Source organism: Sapajus apella, unplaced genomic scaffold, assembly GCF_009761245.1.
Source record: "Sapajus apella isolate SASKATOON/1434 unplaced genomic scaffold, GSC_monkey_1.0 scaffold90, whole genome shotgun sequence".
Taxonomy (NCBI): Eukaryota; Metazoa; Chordata; class Mammalia; order Primates; family Cebidae; genus Sapajus; species Sapajus apella.
In genome coordinates this window covers 475,015-500,000 of record NW_022437030.1, presented here as the reverse complement: position 1 = coordinate 500,000, position 24,986 = coordinate 475,015, and the positions used below count along the sequence as shown (strand labels likewise).

Genomic DNA, 24,986 nt, shown 5'->3' with positions numbered 1-24,986 from the left:
ATAGTAGTGTGAAATGTTACCATGTGGAGGAGTTGGATTGTGACTCCTGTAAATTTGTATTTTTTTTCTTCTCTTTCATTCTCTTAATTTTTAAAATGTATCTGTTAATTTTTTTCTGAAGCTCATATTAGAACACATGAGGGAAGTTCTGTGTCTGCCCTCCTTGTCTGTCTCCTGATAACCCTCACATTTTTTAACTTGTATCTTTTGTGCTGTGTTCTGGAAAAAATGTCTTTGTTCAACTCATTAACTACCTTGATTATAGAAATGAACAAGACAGAAATGAAATTTACTCGCTACAAAGTACTGGTCAGCACTGTGAAAGCAACCCAGAAAATATGACTTATTTACAGTGGGTCAGAAGTATCATTTTTCCAAGCAGTTTATGTGTATAAGACAGCACATCATTAATTCGGGAGAGAGAGTAGTAAATGATATATGAGTGTATATACTTGTCTTTCCAGACAAATTATGTTGATAAATTTCATTACTTATATGCTAGTGGTACCAAGATAAATTACATCACTTTCCATGTAACTGATGATGCACTTCTGAATTTGTTTTTACATAAAATTATACTATGATGAAGTAAAATAAGCTTTTTACCTGTTGAATCATCAGCATACACAGTTAACTTTTGTATTTGGTAAGGCAATGCTGGGAAAGGAGAATGCCATTCCGAGATAATATAGTTAAATCCATTTTATTTCATATCAATCAGCTTTTTTACAAGAATAGTGGCCACAAAGTTTTATGTCTCCTAAGGAATAGTAGTAGTCCTCTTCAAAACAACAGTGACATGGAAGATTTTGCACTTTTTTTTTTCTTTTTTTTTAAATCTTAATCATCTGTATAAATCAGATTAGTGGTTATTGTATATGGAGTCACCAGGATGACAGGGTGGAAAGTGCTCTCCTAATAGTCTGTGAATAGGGCAAGACTTAGATTCAGGCCTCTCTGTTAGATATGTACTTTCAGTCAGATATGTTAATAAAAGGAGAAATAAAACACAAATGGAGATTTTTTGTTTTCACAAATGTAGACATTTATGCTTAAAGACATTCAGGTCCGCATGCGTTGTGAAACACATGTACTGCATCATGTCTCACATACAGTTAAATGAAAAGTTTATTATTAGATACACTTTTGAATAAGAGAATTAAGCAAAGATCATGCACTTTGGATCTCAGTTGAAATGCCAGTGCCACCCCTTGTACTTCTGTTTCCTTCTGTCACTTACTTTACCTATGTATGTATCTCTAAATTTATAAAATGACGGTGGTGATACCTACCTTGCAAGTTCCTTGTGAAAAATACCATTCCTTTCCTTTTCCCTCCTAAGCTTAACTTAACTAAGAAACCTGTTAATTAAGCTAGACTGGCACAACATGAGCGATGACTTTAATTCTGAGAGTTCTGTGACAGCTTGGTAACCTCCTACCAGTTATAGACTACAAGATTATCCATATGGAAAGAACTGATGGGTCTTTCATTTCTATTCTTTTTGTACAACTATAAATCCCAAAGGGTGCTTATTTATGTTTCAGAACATTTAAAACATGTAAGTTAAAATGTATAAATCTAAGAATTTTTTTTTCAAACCTCAGTTACTTAGATCAGATTATTTTAAGTAAAGGTAGAATCAGTTGAAAACTTGCTACAGAAAATTATTAACAGATCAGGCGTGGTAGCTCAAGCCTATAATCCTGGCACTTTCAGAGACCAAGATGAGAGGATCACTTGAGCCCAGAAGTTCAACACCAGCGTGGGCAACATAGGGAGACCCCATCTCTACAAAAGAATTAAATGAAGTAAATTAACCAGGCATGGTGGCAGACACCTGTATTCCTGGGCACTCAGGAGGCCTAAGTAGGAGGATTGCCTGAGCCTAGGAATTGGAGGCTTCAGTGAGCTATGATTATGCCACTGCCCTCCAGCCTGGGCGACAGAGGCAGACCTTGTCTCTAAGAAAAGAAAAGAAAAAGAAAATGACTAACACTAAAAGGGAGAATTAAAAGGTATCAGCAGGAAATGTATTTCTGCGGATTTCAGTAACTTAAAATGTCCAGATCTTTCCAGATCCTCACACCTTTTCCCCCTAAAGCCAATAGATTAATTGCTATATTGGGTAACTGTTTTCCATGTTGTGTACGTGAATTTTAAAAACATAATAAGTCTTTGGTAGCAAAAGACATCTCTTAAGCCCATCACCTTTCCTCACTTTCTTCATAAGCAAAGACAGAAATAAAGAATATATACTGTACAGAAAGAATGTATAAGGAAAGTATAAGTCAACATTATCATCTATTTTTCTTCATGTATTTGTCACTAAATCTAAATAGAATATTAAAACCTCATCTCTGTTTTTTTCAGAGAAGAGGCTTGGTTCAGACTGATCTGAGTGTTTTCTTCATACCAGTATGCAAACATAACAAATGTAAATCACGTAGCAAGACAACATGGCACAGTGGGATGAGGATTAGATTTGATATAAAAATATTTTCTTTAAAATCTTAACTTAGTGTCATCATTTCCTCATATACTTCTGCTCCATTACGGAGAAGTTGTCAAAATAAAATAAGATACTGTAAATGAGAGAGGAAAGTACAGGGTGTTTCATTAAATTAAGCTTTATTTGTTTTTAATTTCTTGGTAACAGCTTTTTAATCCCACGAAATAAGTTTTTACAATGTTTAAATTGTTTGCGTCTAGTGATTACAGTATTAAGATCTTGGACATAGTATAATCGTTTAAATACATTATGTGTTAGTCATTAACATTGCTAAAAAGAAACAATACCAGAAATGTCATCCCAAAATAAGAGGTCTTTCCCTGAGCAGGACTTCTTTTAACTCAAGTATTTGGGAGCAGTGCTTATGACTTATTTTAAAAGAAAAATTTCTCTAGTCTTGTTAAATGTGAGGACAAATTTTGACTATTAAAAGTGACTAGTAACGCTTCTCTTAATAGAAGAAACAAATACAAGTTCCTGGAGAGTAGGATTCTTAAAGAACCAGAATAATGCCTTCTCTGATTTTTTGTTTTTATTTTGTTTTGTTTTGGTTTTGTTTTTATATATCTATTTTAAGTTCTGGGATACATTTGCAGAACGTGCAGGTTTGTTACATAGATATACATGTACCACAATAGTTTGCTGCACCCATCAGCCCATCACCTACATTAGGTATTTCTCCTAATGCCATCCCTCCCCTCTTCCCCCATGCCTCAGCAGGCCCCAGTGTGTGATGTTCCCCTCTTTGTGTCGTGTGTTCTCATTGTTGAACACTCACTTATGAGTGAGAACATGCAGTGTTTGATTTCCTGTGTTTGTTTGCTGAGAGTGGTGGTTTCCAGGTTCATCCATGTCCCTGCAAAGGACATGAACTCATCCTTTTTTATGGCTGCATAGTATTCCATGGTGTATATGTGCCACATTTTCTTTTGATGTTGTTGTTGTTGAGACAGAGTTTCTCTCTGTCACTCAGGTTGGAGTGCAATGGCATGATCTCAGCTCACTGCAACCTCCACCTCCCAGGTTCAAGCAATTATCCCTACCTCAGCCTCCCAAGTAGCTGAGATTACAGGTAACCGCCACCACACCTGGCTAATTTTTGTATATTTAGTAGAGACAGGGTTTTGCCATGTTGGCCAGGCTGGTCTCCAACTCCTCACCTCAGGTGATCCACCCACCTTGGCCTCCCAAAGTGTTGGGATTACAGGCGTAAGCCACTGAGCCCAGCTGCTGCATTTTCTTTATCCAGCCTATCATTGATGGGCATTTGGGTTGGTTCCAGGTCTTTGCTGTTGTGAATAGTGCTGCAGTACACATACATGTGTGTCTCTTTATAGTAGAGTGATTTGTAATCCTTTGGGTAGATACACAGTAACGGGATTGCTGGGTCAAAGGGTTTTTCTGGTTCTAGATCCTTGAGGAATCGCCACACTGTCTTCCACAGTGATTGAACTAATTTACACTCCCACCAACAGTGTAAAAGTGTTCCTTTTTCTCCACATCATCTCTAGTATCTGTTGTTTCCTGACTTTTTAATGATTGCCATTCTAACTGGCGTAATATGGTATCTCATTGTGGTTTGATTTGCATTTCTCTAATGACTGGTGACAGTGAGCTTTTGTTCTTATGTTTCTTGGCTGCATAAATGTCTTCTTTTGAGAAGTGTCTGTTCATATCCTTCACCCACTTTAGTAACAGTTACTTTTTATTTTATTTATTGTTGTGCTTCTTTTCAAATTTACCACACCATAGCATTCCTTTTATAATCAGAAACCTCAGAAACATGAAGATTGTTTTGTTTTGAAGACTCACTTGGGGAAACTAGACAAGGTCACATCTATATGGTTGGCTACCTCTTTAGTATCTGGCATCTATGAGAAAATACCTAATGAAGTGAGTTAGAGGACCAGGTCTGAGTTTATCCATTGCTATAGTCTAATAATAAAAAATCTCATTGATTTTGATCAGCCAATAATATGAGTCTTGTTAAACAAAATTTTAAGTAGAATTTTTTAATAGACTCTCGGAAATAAGCACCAGATATAGATGGAACTGTTTTATAATTGATAATCTGTCAAATCAGACATTCCCTATATTATTATCATTTATTATTTGTTGGTCATGAAATATTTAGCTAGAAAAATTGGAATACGTGGGCGCAATGGCTCACACCTGTAATCCCAGGACTTTGGAAAGCTGAGGCAGGCAGATCACTTGAGGTCAGGAGTTCAAGACCAGCCTGGCAACACGGTGAACACTTGTCTCTATTACAAATACAAAAATTAGCCAGCGTGGTAGCAGGCGCCTGTAATCTCAGCTACTCTGAAGGCTAAGGCAGAAGAATTGCTTGAACCCAGGAGACGGAGGTTGCAATGAGCTGAATCATGTAACTGTACTCCAGCCTGGGTGACAGAGCAAGACTCCATCTCAAAAAAGAAAAAAGAAAGAAAAATTGGAAAGAGTGCCGGTTTGAAATAGAATTTATTTTTATTCTAAATCAACACAGACTCAGTAAGTCACTTACAGGTTTGACCTTTTTGTATTATAATACATTAATTAACATTTTCTCTAGTTTTTAGTCCATTGTCTCACTGTGAAATTCTGCACCAAGAATCATCTTGAACTCTTTGTTCCCATGGGAAGGAGGATTGTCTAATGGTGGTTGTTTAGTTCACTGATCTGTGTATTTTGTTCTCATTTGTCTTTTAGTAAATCTCTCTAGTCATGAATTTTATTTACTTTTATTAAGGCACATAGATTTCTGTGTTTCAGTACTTTTAAAAAATTATACTCCTGGGCTTTTAAGGCTGAAAGGAAATATAAAATCACATAGCCTACTTCTTATTTATGAATTAATTAGAGCACAGAGAACTTAAGTGATTTATAAGTCTAAGATCATTCACTTAGTAGTAGAATAGAGTGGATCGCTCAATTAGAAGTAGATCAAGTTCACTGCACAATCTTTTTTACTGTGCCATTTATTTAATGATTTGGCTATGCTTAGAAAGCATTATGCTAGAATCTGCAAATAAATAACCGAAATTTGGCACTCGGTACCAGCACTAACATTCTGTATTCAGAAATTCCATTGAGTGTTTCAGGATGTCTTTTTTATATTAAACTCTTTAAGACATCTGCCTTCTATTTTAATGTATATTAAAAGAATCATTAAAGCCAAATGTGTTAAAATCTTGATGGAGCGGCATAGGCCACGGCCCTTCAGCTGTGAGCTTTTGCCCCCATGGCTACCCAGACACATCATTTCACCACTGAGCAACAGTCACTGGAGTTAAGAACTGTCACTCTAGGAAAGGTGGAATAGTCTCCAGTTCCTCCAGGTCTTTCTTTGCCCAGGGACCTTATTCTTCTTCCCTTATCTGCTGCCCTCAGGGGTGTGAAGAACTGGAACTTCTTGTGGCCATTCATGTCAGGGCTCTCCAACACAACCTTGTGGCCAAGTAGTAGGGATGGCTGGCTAGAAGTGTTTCAAGCACACCTCATACTTGGAAGACCAAAATACCATGTAGACTATTACATTTAGAATATATTCTCCAAGAAGGAACATGAGAAGTCAACAGAAAAGCAACAAGAAAAAAATAGGAAGCAGAAGGAAAACGGGAAGCCTACTTGACCAGGGTGCGCCAGGAACTGGGAGTGATTCCCCAATACAGGAAAAGGTGAATGAGACTCTTTCTACAGTCCACTTTCCCACTGGGGAATCATACAATCCAGACCATAGGAGAGTACCATGTCCCTCTCAAGTCCTGAATTTAATTTAGGGAATAGCTAGGAGACTATGAGAAAAAAAACTGCTCCAGGGAAAGAACATCCCATGCCCTTTCTGAAACCTAAGTGGCCATTGTAAGACACCACTCTTGATCCTACCTTTTAACAGACTGTGTGTGGTCCTGAGAACCAGGCCAGAGCTGAGAAGTGAGTTTGGCACTGGCTCCAGCCAAGGGTATGTGATTCGGGAACCCTCCATCCTGGAGTTGGGCTGGGAGGGTTTCACCTGGGAGCCACAGTTTTATGGCCTGGGGCTGTTTTGCAGTCCAAAGACAAACTGCTTGTGACTTGGCTGGCTGCCCTAGCTTGATGCCAATGGCAGCCCACAAGATGGTGTCCTACTAGGTTGAAAGCATGAGAGCAAGGCAGGTCTCACGCACGACTATCTGCTAGGCTACAAACTGAGCCCTCCCACTTTCCCCATGCTGGTTTGTTGGAACAGAAAGAGTTTCTCTACTTCTCCCTGAACTATTGCTTTAGTGGCCTGAGAACTACCCTCCAACCCCCATCAGGGCTGGCACTTCTGCTGGCCTTTAGGAACACCAGGTATAGACCTGCCTATCTTAGCCCCACCCTGCTTTCTCCTCTACCCAATGCCAGCAGCTTTACTCTCATCCCTGCCTTGGAAGCAAAGTACAGGACTGAGACCACTGAGAATTTCATGGCCGAACACATTGCCTGGGAAACCCAAGTAGATCTGGTTAACAAAGGTCAAGCCTTAACTCTGCTACCACCACTGCAGCTGGCTCTCACCTGCAAACATTGCCTACTGGCCAGGAGATCAACCTGCACAACCACTACAAAATCTGATACAGTTTCAGCCTAGAAGTAAATAGCATTGCAGCCTAAAAGGAAACAGCATTGTCTAACCTAACTGAATATTCTGAACATTGTACAAAGGCAAGTGAAGGAAGCAGATTCTATTCCTGCCTGCCAAAGCCATGATACTGGGACCACCCTTCACTCCCCATGCAGAGACCTCAGCAGGTTTCACCAAGGGCCTGAGGACTCCCCTGCCACCCCTCTCAGGACTGGTGTGTACATATGCCATTGGGGGGCCCTGAATGCAGGTGTGCACCACAACACTGGCTAATTTTTGTGTTTCTGGTAGAGACGGGATTTCACCATGTTGACCAGGCTGTTCTCGAACTCTTGAGCTCAAGGTGTCTTCCTGCCTTGGCCTCCAGTTTGGGTGACAGAGCAAGACTTTTTCTCAAAAATAAAACAAAGAAAACCAAAAGTAAATGCTGTTGTGGATGCAGAAAGTGGGAAACTCTTATACATTGATGGTGGGAAAGTAAATTAGTACAGCCATTATGGAAAACAGTGTGGAGGTTGCTCAAAAAATACAAAAAATAGAACTAGCATACCTGTCATATGTTCCAGCAGTCTTACTACTGAGTATTTATCCCAAGGAAAGGAAATCAAAGGGATACCTGCACTCCCATGTTTATTGCAGCACTATTTACAATAGCCAAGTTATCAAATGAAGCCAACTATTCACCAAAAGGTGAATGGACTTTTGCAATGTGATATATAAACACAATGGAATACTATTTAGCCGTTAAAAATTGAAATTTTGTCATTCATAACAGCTTGATGAGCTTGGAGGACTTTGTATTAAGTGAAATAATCCAAGTATGGAAAGATAAATAACCACATTCTCATTCATGTGGAAGCTAAAATAGTTTATCTCAGAAGTAGAGAGTGGAATAGTTGTTACTTCAGATAGAGAAGGTTATTGTGGAATAGGTGAAAGCCAAGGGTTGGTTAATAGATACAAAAATATAGCTAAGAGGAGGAATAAATTATAGTGTTCTATAGCACGATAGGATGACTTCACAATTTATTGTATATTTTCAAATAGCTAGAACGGCAAGTTTCAAGTATTCCTACTACAAAGAAATGGTAAATGTTTGAGATAAGTAAATTATCTCAAACATTGTATGCTAATTATCCTGATTTGATCATTACACATGGTATACATGAATCAAAATACCACACTTTACCGTATATATATATGGGCAATTATTGTGTCAAAAATAAGAATAAAAGTAAAATAATTTTTAAAAAGAAATGAACAAGACATACATGCCCTTGTTCTTGTTTTGATGACTGTTCCGTCTAACCGCCCAGTTTGGTAGTTAAGTGCTGTGAGGGACTAGTGCAAGATATGATTAAAATGTACAGCAAGCCCGGCCAGGTGCAGTGGCTCATGCCTGTAATCCCAGCACTTTCAGAGGCCATGGCAGGAGGATGACTTAAGCCTAGGAGTTCAAGACTAACCTGGGCAACATGGTGAAACTCTGTCTCTACAAAAGACACAAACATTAGCTGAGTATGGTGGCTCATACCTGTAGTCCCAGCTACTCAGGAGGCTGGGGTAGGAGGATCACCCAAGCCCAGGAGATTGAGGTTGCAGTGAGCCAAAATTGTACCACTACGCTCCAGCTCAGGCAACAGAGTGAGACTCTGTCTCAAAAAAAAAAGAAAAATGTACAGCAGGGCCGTTTCTCCTAGTCTACAGGAATGCAAATAGGAAGACTTTCTGGAGGAAGTGATGTCAGCAGTTGAAGTTCTTATGTGTGGATGACACTGTATAAGGCAGAAGATAAATGAGTAAATTGAGACATTTACTCTGGCCATGCATTCTAGCAGGAGAGGTTAATGCTCACTTTTCACCTTAAACTGTGAAGACACGTTTTTCCAAAGAAGATATGCGTAGGACTAAAAGGCATATAAAAATTTGCTGAATATCATTAGTCATTAGTGAAATTCAAAACAAAACCATAATTAGATACCACTTCACACCCACTTGGATGGCCAAAATCAAAAACTGAGACAAGCCAGGCATGGTGGCACACACCTGTAGTTACAGAACTTCGGGAGGCTGAGGAGAGAGAATTGCTTGAGCCCAGGAGTTCCAGAACAACCTGGATAACATAGTGAGGTCCTGTCTCTACAAAAAAAATTTTTATAATAGCGAGACATAACAGCAGGTGCCTGTGGTCCCAGCTACTCGGGAGGTCAAGGCAGGAGGGTCACTTGAGCCCAGGAGGTCAAGGCTGCAGTGAGCCGTGTTTGTGCCACTGCACTCCTGCCTAGCTGACAGAGCAAATCCCTGCCTTGGAAAGAAAAAAAAATAGAACAGCTGGACTTGGTGGCTCATGGCTGTAATCCTTCTTTGGGAGGCCAAGGCATGAGAATCACCTAAGGCCAAGAGTTCAAGACCAGTCTGGCAGTCTGGGCAGCAGAGCAAGACCCCCACCTCTAATTTAAGAAAAAGTTATATGTATGTATGTATGTGTGTGTATATATATATATATATATATATAGAGAGAGAGAGAGAGAGAGAGAGAGAGATTTAAAATAGAGAATATTTCTGTTAACACAATGTTATTTTGGACAGCATTGCTTTATATGGTGTGCAGAGTTGGAATGGTCGTTGGTTATAGCTGCAGCATCATTTCCTAACCAAGTGTCCTTGTATTAGCTCTGGTACATCTGATCTTCAGCTTTATCTTGCAAATGGAGCTAGCAATTGATGTAGGTCTTGCTTGCCTCAAAAAGCCAAACTTTTAAACAAATTTATTCTCTTAACATTCCTTGAATGTGAACTACCTGAAAGGCAGATGTAATTAAGAGAAAGAATATAGATTTTGTAAGTTTAACGTATACTAAATGTGAGATGTTCCATGAGTTTTTTAACCTCTCTCAGCCTTGCTTATCTCATGAATACAATAGGGATACGAATCCATGCCTCATAAGACTGGAGGAATTAAACTGTATAATGTATCAAAGCTGAGTACCTAGCACATAGTACATAAGCAGCGTAGTGCTACCCAGATCTCCCTTTAGGACTTAAGGACCTATTTCCTGGGCTGCTGAGAATGCTGCCATCTGATAGCCATTTGCTATTAACACTCTCTGGCAATTATCTTTAACAAAGAAGGCCACTTCTTCCAATGGTACGCCTCCTTTATCATATCATATAATTGACCAGGCAGTTAAAGTCCCAACCTTTCCACCATAACGGAGGACAATTTGGAATGACCATCCCAACTTCAGAGCTTCCTGTGGGGTAGATTGAGGCCTTTGTTAAGACTGCGTCACAGTCTGCATTCTCTCTCTACCTCTGTAGAGTTCAGTATAATAAATTTACTGCTGTTCTGTCTCCATCTCAAATCTCCTTCCCAGGAAACCCAACTTGCCCAAGAAGTGATGTTACTTCCATTCTCCCTACACTGAGCCCCTTCCCTATATAGTCTGCCATGTGGAAAGTGTCAGGAAAGGCTTTTGGGAGAAGGTGGTACTTAAACTCTGTGTCAAAGGAATTAGAAATACTTAGCAGCGGCTAAATGGGGAGTACATTTCCAGGGAGAGCAACACTTGCCAAGGCACAGATGATGTGAGGCAGAGGGTACATGAAAAAATTCTAAGAAATATTATTATAACATGATTAACAAAATTCTTTGAGTTGACTAACCACAGTTTTCTACATCTCTTTTGTAATATAATTGTGCAGAAAAAACTCTCTTTGCCTAGGCTTTTCCTCTCCTGTAACCTAACACCACAGCATTCACTAACATAGATGACTTCCGTGACTATATGTGTGGGGTTTTCTCCCCCCATACACAAAGCAGCAGACACCAGCTGTGTGTCCTCCAATTCAGTTCTAACACTTCCAGAGATAGTGTCAGAACAGGTTAAGGGCAAGACCGCTCCCACACACACACACTAGCTGCAAGTTCAGGCCTCTGAAATTTCTGTCCAACCAGCTTGAGGTTGCTGTTCCCATGCCCTTCTCTTTGGCATCAATTAATTTGCTGGAGTGGCTCACAGAACTCAGAGAAACACTTACTTACATTAACAGGTTTATTATAAAAGATACAGATGAAGAGATGCATAGAGTGTGGTGCGGGGGAGGGGCTCAGAGCTTCCATGCCCTCCCTGGTCACAGCTCCCTCCAGGAATCTCCATTTGTTCAGCACGGATGTTTAATGAACGCTTTCCTCTTGGGTTTTTATGGAGGCTTCATGGCATCAGCATTCTTTCCCCAGGGTATAGATTGGGACTCTCTGATGGGAAGGTCTTAAGACCCACAATCAGAAAGGCAGGGAACATTAGAGTGAACAGAGGGCAGGAGGTCAGAGGCCTGCCTCAGAGGCCAAACACACCCAGCATTGTAACAAAAGACTGTAACAAGGGCTGTGGGAGTTTTGAGCCCGGAACCGTGGAAGAAAACTAATATATATAACACCACAATAACAATAATACTTAACATTTGTAGATTAGTTTTAATGTTCTATGTGAGTTTCTATAACCTGATGCTTTCAATAGTTTTTAATGTTTTTATTCCTTCAGAATAAATATTGTACCATAAATTCTAGTTAAATATGCATGTGATTCAAGAAAATTATACAATCTTTGGGTTTTAATCTGTAAACTTAAGAATACTTACTTGACATTTTGTTTTTTGAAGATTCAGAAACAGTTATTCTTCTATGAAGTATGCCAAGCACATGAATTTTTTTAAACCTGCGCTTTAAAAATAGCACATTCATTCTTCTGTCAACTTTCTAAGGAACACAGAAAACAATTTTAATGGATGTGACTGTGGGGAAGGTGAGCATAGTTGACTTGCCCCATTATGCATTAATCTGACAGGTAGCTAAAGAATGTAATGAAATAGCTGTTTGGATTGTGTTTGCTTTTTAAAAAGTTTTTAAAACATCTGTTTGTTTAGAGGATGGCTACACTGTATATGATAACTGCAAAACAGAAGAAATTAAACTGAGTTTCATGTTCATCAACATTGAAACACTTGTGTGAGGAGTGCATTTTGTATGACTACTATATAATGAACACATTACCTATTTAAATAAGTTGCATATATTCTTGACTAGAGAAATATGATATATCTTATCGGTGCTCTTTTTTCCTAGGATTTTTTTATACTTTTATTCTGCTTCATTAATGTTTTTGTAAATGTATAATTGTTTAACACCTTTGTGGAGATAAATACACATACCGTAAATTTCACACTTTGAAAGTGTACAATTTAATAGCTTGAGGTATATCCACAGAGCTGTGCATCCATTGCCACAGTGAGTTTAGAACATTTTTATTACCCCAAAAAGAAAATCTCACACTTCTAAGCCATTACCTCCCAAGCTGTAGACAACCACAAATCCATTTTCTGTCTCTGCAGATTTGCCTATCCTAGTCATTTGACTGAAATTAAATCGTTATAATACATGATCCTTCATGACTGGCTTGTTTCACTTAGCATAGTGTTTTTAAGATTTACCCTTAATGTCAGATATATCAGTTCTTCATGTCTTTTTATTGCCAAGTAATTTTCCACAGCATGGATACACCACATTTTGTTTATCCATTCATCCGCTTTAAATGTGACTGATACAATATTGTAGAAAGGTACCAAGAGTGACCCTGGTTTTATTTTAGCTTCCTATTGCCATAGTAACAAATTGGCACAAATATTGTATCTTTTAAGAAAACACAGATTTATTCTGTTCTGAATTCAGAAGTCCGAAAGTAAGTTTCACTGGACCAAAGTCAAAGTGTTAGCACTACTTGCTTTTCTGGAGGCTCTAGGGGAGAACTTGTTTCTCTTCCTTTTCCAGCTTCTAAAGAATACCAGCATTCTTTGACTCATGGCCCTGTCCTCTATCTTCAAATTCCACAGAGTAGCATATTGGTTTTAGTCAGGATTCTGGAGAGATACAAAATTAATAGAATGGATAGAGACAGGATTTATTATAAGTAGTTGGCATGGTATTGCTATAAAAATAGACACACAGATCAGTGGAACAGAGTAGAGAACCCAGAAACAAAGCCACATACCTTCAACCAACCAGTATTCAACAAAGTTGACAAAAATACACAATAGGGAGAGGACAGTCTCTGCAATGAATGATGCTGGGAAAATTGACTAGCCTATGCAGAGAAATTAAACTGGACCCCTATCTCTCACCATATGCAAAAGTTAACTCAAGATGGATTAAACTCTTAAATGAAGACCTAAAACTGTATAAATGCTGGAAGAGACTGGGTGCGTTGGCTCACGCCTGTAATCCCAGCACTTTGGGAGGCCTTAGCCGGTGGATCACAAGATCAAGACATTGAAGCCATACTGGCCAACATGGTGAAACCCCGTCTATACGAAAAATAAAAAAATTAACTGGGTGTGGTGGCGTGCGCCTGTCGTCCCAGTTACTCTGGAGGCTGAGGCAGGAGAATCGCTTAAACCCAGGAGGATGGGGTTTCAATGAGCCAGGATTACCACTGCACTGTAGCCTGGCAACAGAGTGAGACTTTGTCTCAAAAAAAAAAAAATCCTGGAAGAAAACCTAGGAAAAACTCTTTTAGACATTGGCCTAGGCAGACTTTATGAATAAGTCCTTAAAAGCAAACATAATAAAATCAAAAATAGATACATGGAACTCAATTAAACTAAAAGGCTTCTGCACAGCAAAATAAATAATGAACAGAGTAAACAGATAACCTACAAAATGGGAGAAAATAGTTGCAAACTTAACCTCTGAGAAAGGGTTAATATCCAAAATCTACAAGGAATTCAACTCAGCAAGAAAAAAACAACCCCATTAAAAACTAGGCAAAGGGCATGAACAGACATTTTTCAGAGGAAGACATACAAGTGACCAATAAACATGAAAAAATATTCAACATTATTAGTCATCAGAGAAATAAGAACTAAAACCACAATGAAATATACCATCTTTCACCAGTCAGAATGGCTATTATTAAGAAGTCAAAAAATAACATGTTGGCAAGGATGTAGACAAAAGGACCACTGATACGCTGTCACTGGGAATGAAAATTAATACAGCCTCTGTGGAAACAGTATGGAGATTCCTTAAAGAAATAAAAACAGGATTCTCATTTCATGAAGCAGCCCTACTACTGGGTACTTAAAGGAAAAGAAATCATTATACCAAAAGGATGCCAGTACTCATTTGTTTTTTACAGCACTGTTGACAATAGCAACGCTATGGAATCAACCTAAGTTCTCATCAACAAATGATTGGATAAAGAAAATGTCATATACATACATGCCATGGAATACTACTCATCTATAAAAAAGAATGAAATGCCGGGCGTAGTGGCTCACGCCTGTAATCCCAACACTTTGGGAGGCTGAGGTGGATGAATCACAAGGTCAAGAGATCAAGACCAGCCTGGCCAACATGGTGAAACCCCGTCTCTACTAGTAAATACAAAAATTAGCTGGGTGTCGTGGCATGCGCTTGTAATCCCATCTACTCAGGAGGCTGAGGCAAGAGAATTGCTTGAACCTGGGAGGTAGAAGTTGCAGTGAGCTGAGACCACACCACTATACTCCAGCCCGGACAAGAGAGCAAGACTCCATCTCAAAAAAAACAAAAAAACAAAAAAAAACAAAAAAAAATTGTGTCTTTTACGTCAACATGGTTGGAACGGTCTTAAGTGAAATAACTCAGAAACAAAATCAGATATTGCATATTCTCATTTATGAATACAAGCTAAATATGTACACATGGAAATAGAGGACAGAATAATAGTGAAGACTCAAAAGGCTTAGGGGGTGTGAGAGATGAGAAATTATTTAATGGGTACAACTCAGGGGTATACAGTAGTATGTATTGTACCCATTAAGTAATTTATTGTATTTTATATTCCTCAGCCTCATGGGCACAATATATACTACTGTACTGTACATGGGTACAATATATACTATTGTACCCTTGAGGCTGAGGAGATGTGAGGGATAAGAAATTATTGTATGAGTATATATTGCATCTTGAGTATATATTGTACCTCATAAGTACAATATGTACTATGTATGCAAGTAGTATATATTATACCCATGAGGCTGAGGGGGTGTGAGGATTGAGAAATTATTATACTATGAGGCTGAGGGGATGTGAGGGATAAGAAATTACTTAATGGGTACAGTATATACTATTGTACACTAAAAGCCCAGACTTCATCACTATGTAACATATCCATGTAACAAAGCTGCACTTATAGCCCCTAAATCTATAAAAATAAATAAAAGTTTAAAACAGAAAAATAACAAAGGCAAATCAAAAGCTGGTTTTTGGAAAATAATCAGCAAAATCATTAAACCTCTAACAAGACTGATGAAAAAAGAAAAGATTGTTATTTTGCAAACAATAACAAAAATGAAACAAGATATTACTACAGATGTTCAGATGTTTAAAGGATCATAGTGTTGTTGTCATTAACAACCTTCTATGCATAAATTGACAACTTAGACATAATTTAACAATTCCTTGCAAACTACAAGCTATCAGAATTCATTCAAAGTGAAATAGATCATAGGAACCATTATAAACTATTAAAGAGATTAAAACCTTTCCCCCAACCTTTCTGAAAAAGAAATCTCCGGGCCCAGGTGGTTTCACTGACAAATTCTATCAAACCTTTAAAGAATAAATAATTCCAATTCTATATAAGCTCTTGCAGAAAATAGAAGACAAAGGGACACTTCTCAATTCAACTAATTTTAAGATGCTGACATTAGCCTTGATACCAAACCAGGCAAAAACAGTACAAAAAAAGAAAACCTACAGACTAATATTTCATGAACAGAGATGAAAAATTGCCCAATAATGAATTAGCAAGTTGAATTTCTGAATCTCCAATACCAGTAGTACGCCCAATGATCCAGTCCTGACACCGAATTCCCAGAGTTAGCATGCAACTCCACATTTGTTAAGGATTCTGTTCCACAAGACTGCCTTGACTTCACATCCCTGTCTCAAGCTCCAGTCCCCAGGATACCCAAATTTCTTTCCAACTTGGCTACAAACTCAGGAGTCCTCATTCCTCTCCATATTCAATAATTTGCTAGTATGACCCACCAAACTCGGGAAAATGCTCTACACTTTATTATAGTTTATTCTAAAAGAAGCAAGTGAACAGTGAAATGAAGAGGTACATTACAGCAACGTCACAAAGGTCACAGGCACAGCCTTTTTGTCCACATGGAGTTAGAGTGTGTTACCCTTACAATTGGCTGTGTTCACCAAATCCTGTCGTTTAGAGGTTTTTAGAGAGGCTTCATTACCTAGGCATTATTGATTCAGTCACTGGTCATTGAACTCAAGCCGCTCCTCCTCTCTTTTCTGGGAAGATTAGGGGGTGAGACTGAAAGTTTCAACCCTCTGATCAAAGATTGCTCTTTATGGTAAAAGACCTCATCCTAAAGCTATCTAAGAGCCTCCTAGCAGTCATCTCATTAGCATAAACTTATATAATTGTAAGGGCCTCTTATGAGTAACAAAAGATGCTCCTATCACTCAGGAAATTCCATTTAGGAGCTCCATGCCAGGATCTGGGTACCAAGACCAAATATATATTTCACATTATACCAAAGAATCCCACCAATATATCGAAATTAATATACTACAACCAAGTGGGCTTTATTCCAGGGATGTAAGGTTATTTAATATTTAAAAATCATTTTATTCCTCCATTTAGTACTTTAAATAAAGGAAAAAGCATATCAATTAATGTAGAAAGATCATTTAACAAAATTCAGTGCATTCATGATAAAACCTCTCAGAAATCTGGGAATACAAGGAAACTTCATCAGCTTGATAAAGAACTACAAAAAAATCTACAGCCAACCTTATAATTAATGGTGAAAGTAAAAGTAATGCTTTTCTCTTAATATTGAGAATAAGGCAACTATGTATTCTTTATCTACTCCCATTGAACCTAATACTGGAAGTCTTCCAGTGCAGTAAAGCAAGAAAATGAAATAAAAGACATACAAATTGGAAAGGAAGAAATCAAACTTCACCTATTGCAGGTAACATGATATTCAATGTAGAAAATTTCAAAGAATTATGGAAAAAATTCATGTAACTATTAAGTGAATTTATGATAGTTGGAGGATACAAGATCAATACACAAAAATCACTCATGTCTATCTGGTAGCAATGAACAACTGGAAAAAGAAATGCATGCAATCCAATTTAAAGCAGCATTAAGAAAAAAATAAGTATAAATGAAACATGTTAAGTATCTATATGTCATTAATTACAAAATGCTGATGAAAGAAACCAAAGAAGACCATGGTGAGACATACCATGTACAGGCTCTGGAAGATTCAACATCCAAAATATCATTTCTGTCAATATATAGAGTTATTGTAATTCCTATCAAAAGTCCAGTAGAGTCTTTTTGTAGATACAGACAAATTGATTCTATAATGTATATGAAAAGACAAAGGAACCAAAATGGCTACATCAGTTTTGAAAAAGAAAATAAAATTGGAGAAATCACACTCCCGATTTTTACCGTATAGTTACAATAATCAAGACAGTGTGATATTCCCAAAGCAGTACAGCGTCAAACAAGTACAGCTTACTGGTACAGCTAACTGATGTTTGAGAGAAGTATAGTCATGGTTCAATGGAGAAAATATAGTCTTTATAACAGATGGTATTGGAAAAACTGGGCATCCCTAGCAGGGAAAAAAAAACCTTGACCAAACATCATATCTTAACACAAAAACTAACTCGAAATAGATGACGAGCTTAAATGTAAGACATATAACTATGAAACCTTTAGAAAACATAAAAAGTCTTTGTGACCTGGAGTTAGTTGAAGAGCTTTTAGGTGTGACACCAAAAACAGTCAACAAAAGAAAAAAGCTGATAGGTTGACCTTTATCAAAATTCATACCATTACTTCTGCAAAGGACATTGTAAAGACGATGAAGAAGCAAGCCACAGACTAGGAGAAAATAATTGCAAATCTCATTGACAAAGGATTTGTGTTCACAATATATAAAGGCCTCTAAACTCAAAAATTTTTAAAAAAGGAAGATTCAGAATATAACTTGGTTCCTAATTTTTTATAAAGGTTAAACTTTGAATGCAGAAGAAATATAAGAATTTCAGGTCTTTCTTAAGTATTCACCATTGCGTAAGTTATTCCCTTATCATAAATTGTACATAGCTATGCTGTCAGTGAGTAATATTTAGATTGACATAATTCCTATTAGTTGATAATAATCACTATTTCCACTCCAGTTGCTGAGTTATTTTCCCTTCACATAGGGTAAGTCTCTCCCTTCCTCCCCATTGCCACTGTTGGCTTTTTCATGGAGTAACAGCATTAGGAATTAAAAAATATCACTTTCACAACTTTTTTCTATACAGAAATATTTTTTATCTAAGCCTGCATGTGACAGATCTGTTACAGAATAGCAGTAAAATTGCTGGTCCAGGCAGGAATAGAAAGAGGAAGAACAAGTCGGCTTGCCTCTCATGCTTTCTCATCCCTCTCGCATTCTGCCTGGACTGTGTGCACTTGTGCATAATGCTCTACCATCTGAAATGTGGAACAAGGTAGCAGGGGCTGCCCCGTCTGTTCCTGCTGCAGAGTGACTCAGCCCCAGTCCCAATTCCTGTAAAGAAATTCCATTTGTAAATGACCTCTTCCAATCACCTTTCAAATCGCCAACACTCTGAGAAATCTTAATTGGTCACATATGTTCAGATTATTCTGAGATAACTGAGAACCCTGTGACTTGTGTTCTCTCCCCCACCACTGTTCTTTATGTCTCTTCTGTTTACATGGAAACATGTTAAACACTGACACTTTTGTGCACAGAATCATCATTTAAGTAAGACTGCTTTACATGAAGACTGGAAGCAGGCCTCAAGACCTATGAACATAGGTATAATATAAATTTAACCTCCCCTTTAGAGAATAGGAGTATGAGGGAACACAGAGAAGTAGATATTTGAATAAATACTTGGTTTAATGTTGAAATAAATTTCTTCTGTCTTACATTTTATATAATTATTTGATATGCTTTAAAGGTGATCTGTTTGCCCAAGATACTCATTCTAATTATGGGCAATTCTGAGCTTGAACTGGAAACATAAGCTTGTCTCTTCCAGATATAACAGCTGAAATAAGTAAATGTGCTAGCACATCACATAGCCATCTCTTCACATGAAATTTAGTAGCATATTCTTCAAAACACAGTTCTGTTGTTGTAGTGTGTATTTTTTCTGTGTACATTCTAATTCTTCAAAATCCACTCTGTGGTTTACACTAAAGCACATCTGAATTCAGAATAGCCACATTTCAATTCCATAGTAGCCGAACCTGAATAGTTCCTACTATATAGGGTAGCACAGGTTTGGACGAAGTCATCTCATTCCTTGTAATCTGAAAATTCAAATATTTGATTATATATCCAGTTTTGTTACTCCCATATAAAATTGCATGTTAAAATGGTCATGTCTAATTTTCTTTTGAAGTTTCAAGGTACTGTGTTCACTGCAATATTGTAAATATATTCTTACACAGTTGACCACTGAAAAGTACCAGTTTGAACCGTACTGATCCACTTATGTGGAATTTTTTCGATAAATACAGTCAGCTCTCCTTACCTGCAGATTCTGCATCCACTACCAACTGCTGATGGAAAATACAGTATTCATGGGATGCTAAACCCTTGTACATATTTCCTATGGCATTGGACCCCAAAGGGCTGACTGTGGATTTCAGTGTGTGTAGATTTGAGTATGGGGAATGGAGCCTGGTCCTGTAACCAATCTCTTGTCTATACCTAGGGATGATTGTATTTAATTTTTACAGTTTGAGAAATTAAAATGCATGGATTACATTTTTAATAAAAGAAGCAAACTGATTTTAAGATAATTTAATGTCTTTGATGATCTGTGTAGCTCAACTGAAATTATAATCTAGTATACTTTTTACATGTAATTGTGTGTAAGCTGCCACAAAATGATAACCAATGGTATTCAGTAGGCTCTTCTGTGACAAAACAAAACGGGAAAGAATAGGGATAATTATAGCTGGCTAATGTTACAGATGTGCACAGAATGAATACAGGTTATTTTCTATGCAATCTCAGCTTTTCTGGGTCTTATTTAGATAATAATCTATCTTATATTTTTCTGTATTTTATTATAAAAGTTTTAAATTTTTACTTTTTATATGCAGGCTTTTCATGTACCTAAAATTTATTTTTGAGTATTGCATCAAAAGGGTCTCGTTTCATTTATTTCTCTTGGATAACCAGTTGTCCCCATGTTTAATAAGTAATGTATCTTTCCCACTGACTTGTGATGCCACGTTTGTGTGTATCTAGCTTCTCTCTGTGTGTGGCCCTATTTCTTTGCCTTCTATTTTGGTGCCTTACCTTGTTTATCAGTCTCTGCACTGATTCCTCATAGTATTAATCATTCTACCTCTAAAATAATGTTTGGTATCTGATAGGGAAAAACCTTCCCATGTAATTTTGTCTTCGGAATTGTCTTGACTATTCTTGACCCTCTGTCCCTTCACATAAATTCAGAATTAATTTTTCTTATCTGACCAAAAAAAATTCTGTTGGCTTCTTGATTAATTTGATTATATTTCATGTAAAGATTAATTTTTGAGGAACTGGCATATTTGTGATGTTGAACCTTCCATTCCATAACATTTGTTCACATTGTCTTTACATTTCCCTGGTAATGTTTTGCCATTATCTTCATAAAACTCCTACACAGCTTTTGCTAGATTATTTTTTACAACTTACAGATTTCATTGTTGTTGAATGAGATTTTTTTCTATTAATTTTCTAATGATTATTAGTAGAATTTAAGAAAGCTATTAATTTTGGCACGTGGGTCTTATAATCATCAATCTGAGTTTATTCTCTTATTCTAATAATTGGCATATTATCTTGGATTTCCTATGTAGATAATTATTTCATTTGAAAATAAAAATAGATCTCTTGCTATATAAGTATTGTATCTCTTCTTTCTTTTTGATTCTATTGCATTGGCGATTACAATGTTGAGTAGTCATGGTGTTATTTGGTATCATTGACTTGTTCATGACCATACATTCTTTTTATTCAGAATTTTATTTTGTAATATGTAACGGAACCATGTATGACTTAATAGAATGTAAATATAGTACAGTATTTTTATTTTATATATTCTTCTAATAAGCACAGATTATCACAACTTAGAAAGTACAAATTTTAAAAGCTTAAAAATCACCCAGAGATGATCATCCTTTGCATTTTGATATGTGGCAGAATCACATATTAAGTTTTAAAGTCAGTCTAAAAATGGCAAAATTACTCTTAAAAGTCCATTAAATCACTCACAAGTTAAAATATACACATACGGATTTGTGTCATCTTCCCTATACAGATACAGCAATATATACTGTGAGATAAAATGGAGAAGGCTACATATGAAAACACAATTCTCCAACCTTTTTCTATACCTCTATAGTTAGTGAAAAACAGATGATATATTGATCTCCTACAGTATGCCAAGCATACGGTTGGATTCAGAATGTTAAATCTATGTGGATTGACTCTAGTATGTACATGATTTTTATCATAACTTGAGAAGCTATGCTTGTGTGATGCTACTCTCTCATATAAAATGTACTGTATTTTATAAATACTTATTATTGTGTATTTACCCGCTAGCATTATTGTTCAGGCCATAAGTGACATTTCACAAACAGTGCCCTGTATAATACAAAAACAGCAGTTAAAGAAATATAATAACAAGGGAAAGGGCTGGGATTCTCAAATTCAAAGAAAATATATTATTCCGGGTCCTTTCCAGAAGTGGACATTACAGTATCAACTAAACAGAGTAGAACAGCAGATTCATACATGCTCAGGTACATGTGGAACTTTAGCAAAAGATTTATGAACAAGAACCTGAGCAGAGGAAACTGTTAAAAATAACAGACATGTGATATATAAAATTCATCAGATAAAACTCCTGGTTGTGTTAGCCACATTTTCAAAATACTATTGTTCGTAAGTCTTAGAAACTCCTTACCTCCCTTTCTGACCATAGTGAACAGAGTTTGAATTCTACTTCAATTCTTTATATAGTACAGAGTTGTCGATTTTTTACATACTACAGAGTTTGAAAAAGAATTCTGGAGAGTGAAGGAGCAGTCATGGACTTTCTGAAAGCCTTTTTGATTATGGCTAGGGTATTTAAGCTGACTTACTCAGATTTTGTTCCACAAAACATATGTTGAACTCTTGGCCTTTCCCACTGTAGTTTCATCTCTCTATGTCTTCAGCAGCTTGTTACCAGAGTATCCTTTTATAGAAATGTGAGTTTATTAGTGACATTTTCTATCAATTTTTATTATCATAGGTATTCCATTGTTTGGCAGTTTTAAATCCACCAGTATCGTAAGAGAGAATTTTATCTCATAGCCTGTGAAGCTTAAATCTTAAATTGGGTTATGTGGGGGTTACCCAAGGCCAACAGTGACCTGAAAAGGAAAAAAGTTTTCAGTTTTTTATACTGGAAGGGCTAAATGTGTTACATCTGTTCTTTGTTTCAGCCCAAGTTTTAGTTAATTGTCTAAATATTCTGTCCTCTGCTTAACAAAGGATTTAATAGCTGATTTTGTGTACATTTTTGGTATAATCTTACTTTAATACATTTTCATTGATAGGCTAATGCCCCTTTTTAAGGTATGCAATTCTGTTAACTCAGCATGTTGTCAAGCTTTTCTCAAGATGATAAGATTACATCTTAAATGTGGTTAGTTCTCTCTCTTTTTTTTTTTTTTTTTTTAAGATATAGTTTCCCTCTGTCCCCCAGGCTGGAGTGCAATGGCATGACCTAGACTCACTGCAACCTCCACCTCCCAGGTTCAAGCAATTCTTCTGCCTCAGCCTCCTCAGAAGTTGGCTTTAGAATATCGTATAAACACAAAATATGACTGGTGACAGAAGAGTTTGGTTTCCTTGATCACATTTCATTGGCATCCCCAAGTGTAAATGAATATGGCTGATACGTATCCCAAAATAATAATACAGATGAATCAGTTGTCCTTCAGAGGACAACTTTAGTAATGTTTAAAACACACTAGCTGGAATTACAGGCACGCACCACCATGCCTAGCTAGTTTTTGCATTTTTAGTAGAGATAGGGTTTCACCATGTTGGTCAGGCTGTTCTTGAACTCCTGACCTCAAGCAATCCACCCACCTCGGCCTCCCAAAGTGCTGGGATTACAGGCTTGAGCCACCACAGCCAGCCAGTTAGTTCTTATGTCTCATAGTTATTAAAGTACTTAGATTTCTTACCTTTTATGAGCTAATGAATATTTCATAGAAGTTAGCTTTAGAATATAGTATAAACACAAAATATGACTGATGACAGAAGAGTTTAGTTTCCTTGATCACATTTCATTGGCATCCCCAACTATAAATGAATATAGCTGATATTTATGTAAAAATAATGATACAGATGAATCAATTGTCCTTCAGAGGACAATTTTAGTAATGTTTAAAACACACTAGAAATTCCTCTTTAAGAATTGCCTGGCCAGGGGCGGTGGCTCACGCCTATAATCCCAGCATTTTGGGAGTCCGAGGCGGGCAGATCATCAGGTCAGGAGATTCAGACCATGCTGGCCAACACGGTGAAACTCCGTCTCTACTAAAATAACAAAAAAATTAGCCAGCCGTGGTGGCTTGCACCTGTAGTCCCAGCTACTCAGGAGGCTGAGGAAGGGGAATCGCTTAAATTCGGGTGGCGGAGGATGCCGTGAGCCAAGATCGTGCCACTGCACTACAGCCTGGGCAACAGGAACAGAGCAAGACTTCTTCTCAAAACAAACAAACAAAAGAAAAAAAAAAAAGAATTGCCTGTATGGGAAGTTACTTCTAATGGGTATGGGATTTCATATTGAAGTGATAAAAAATTCTAAAATTAACTAGTAATGATGATTGTACAACCTGGTAATCATACCCAAAACTGCTAAGTTGTATGTTTTTGAATGGTGTTGTTTATGGTATATGTGTTATATCTCAAGAAAAGCAGGTCAATTAAAGAGTCATACTGAGATAAATCTGCCTTTTTTTTTTTTTTTTTTTTCCATTTTTCCCTTTGGTCTGACTAAATCAGTCTTTTTTTTTTTTAATCAATTATTGTAGGTACATAGTAATTATATATATTTCTGGGGTACATTTGATGTTTTGATACAGGCATACAGTAGGTTAGTAAATCAGGGTAACTAGGGTATCCATCACCTCAAGCATTTATTATTTCTTTATGTTAGGAATATTCTAATTTCATTCTTTTAGTTATTTTAAAGTATAAAATAAATTATTAACTGTTGTCATCAGATACTAGATCTTACTCATTTTAACTATATTTTTTTACCCATTAACCAGCTCCACTTTATCCCCCGATCCCTGCTAACCTTCTCTGCCTCTGGTAACTACTGTTCTTATCTCCATGAATTCAGTTTTTAAAAATTTTTAGCTCCCACATATGAGTGAGAATGTGCAAAATTTGTCTTTCTGTGCCTGGCTTATTTCACTTGACATATGTCCTTCATTTCCATACATGTTGCTGCACATAACAGGAATTCATTTTTTTTTATTGCTGAATAAACCATTGTGTATATGTACCTCATTTTCTTTATCCTTTCATCCATTGCTGGACACTGTTGTGAATAGTGCTGTAATAAACATGGGAATGAAGATACGTCTTCAGTATACTGACTTCCTTTCTTTTAGGTGTATACTCAGTACTGGAATTGCTGGATTCAACAGTAGTTCTAGTTTTAGGTTTTTGAGGAACCTTCATACTCTT

General features: G+C 37.0%; 1 protein-coding gene and 1 long non-coding RNA gene across 2 annotated transcripts in view; both read left to right on the top strand.

Moving 5' to 3' along the window:
* Positions 1 to 24,986, top strand: part of ITFG1 (integrin alpha FG-GAP repeat containing 1) — a 295,251-nt gene that overhangs the window by 139,192 nt on the left and 131,073 nt on the right. The window lies entirely within an intron of this gene.
* LOC116534863 lies at positions 9,567 to 13,637 on the top strand. Its single transcript, XR_004261923.1, has 2 exons — positions 9,567 to 9,602; positions 12,387 to 13,637. It is a non-coding gene; the product is annotated as an uncharacterized LOC116534863 (long non-coding RNA).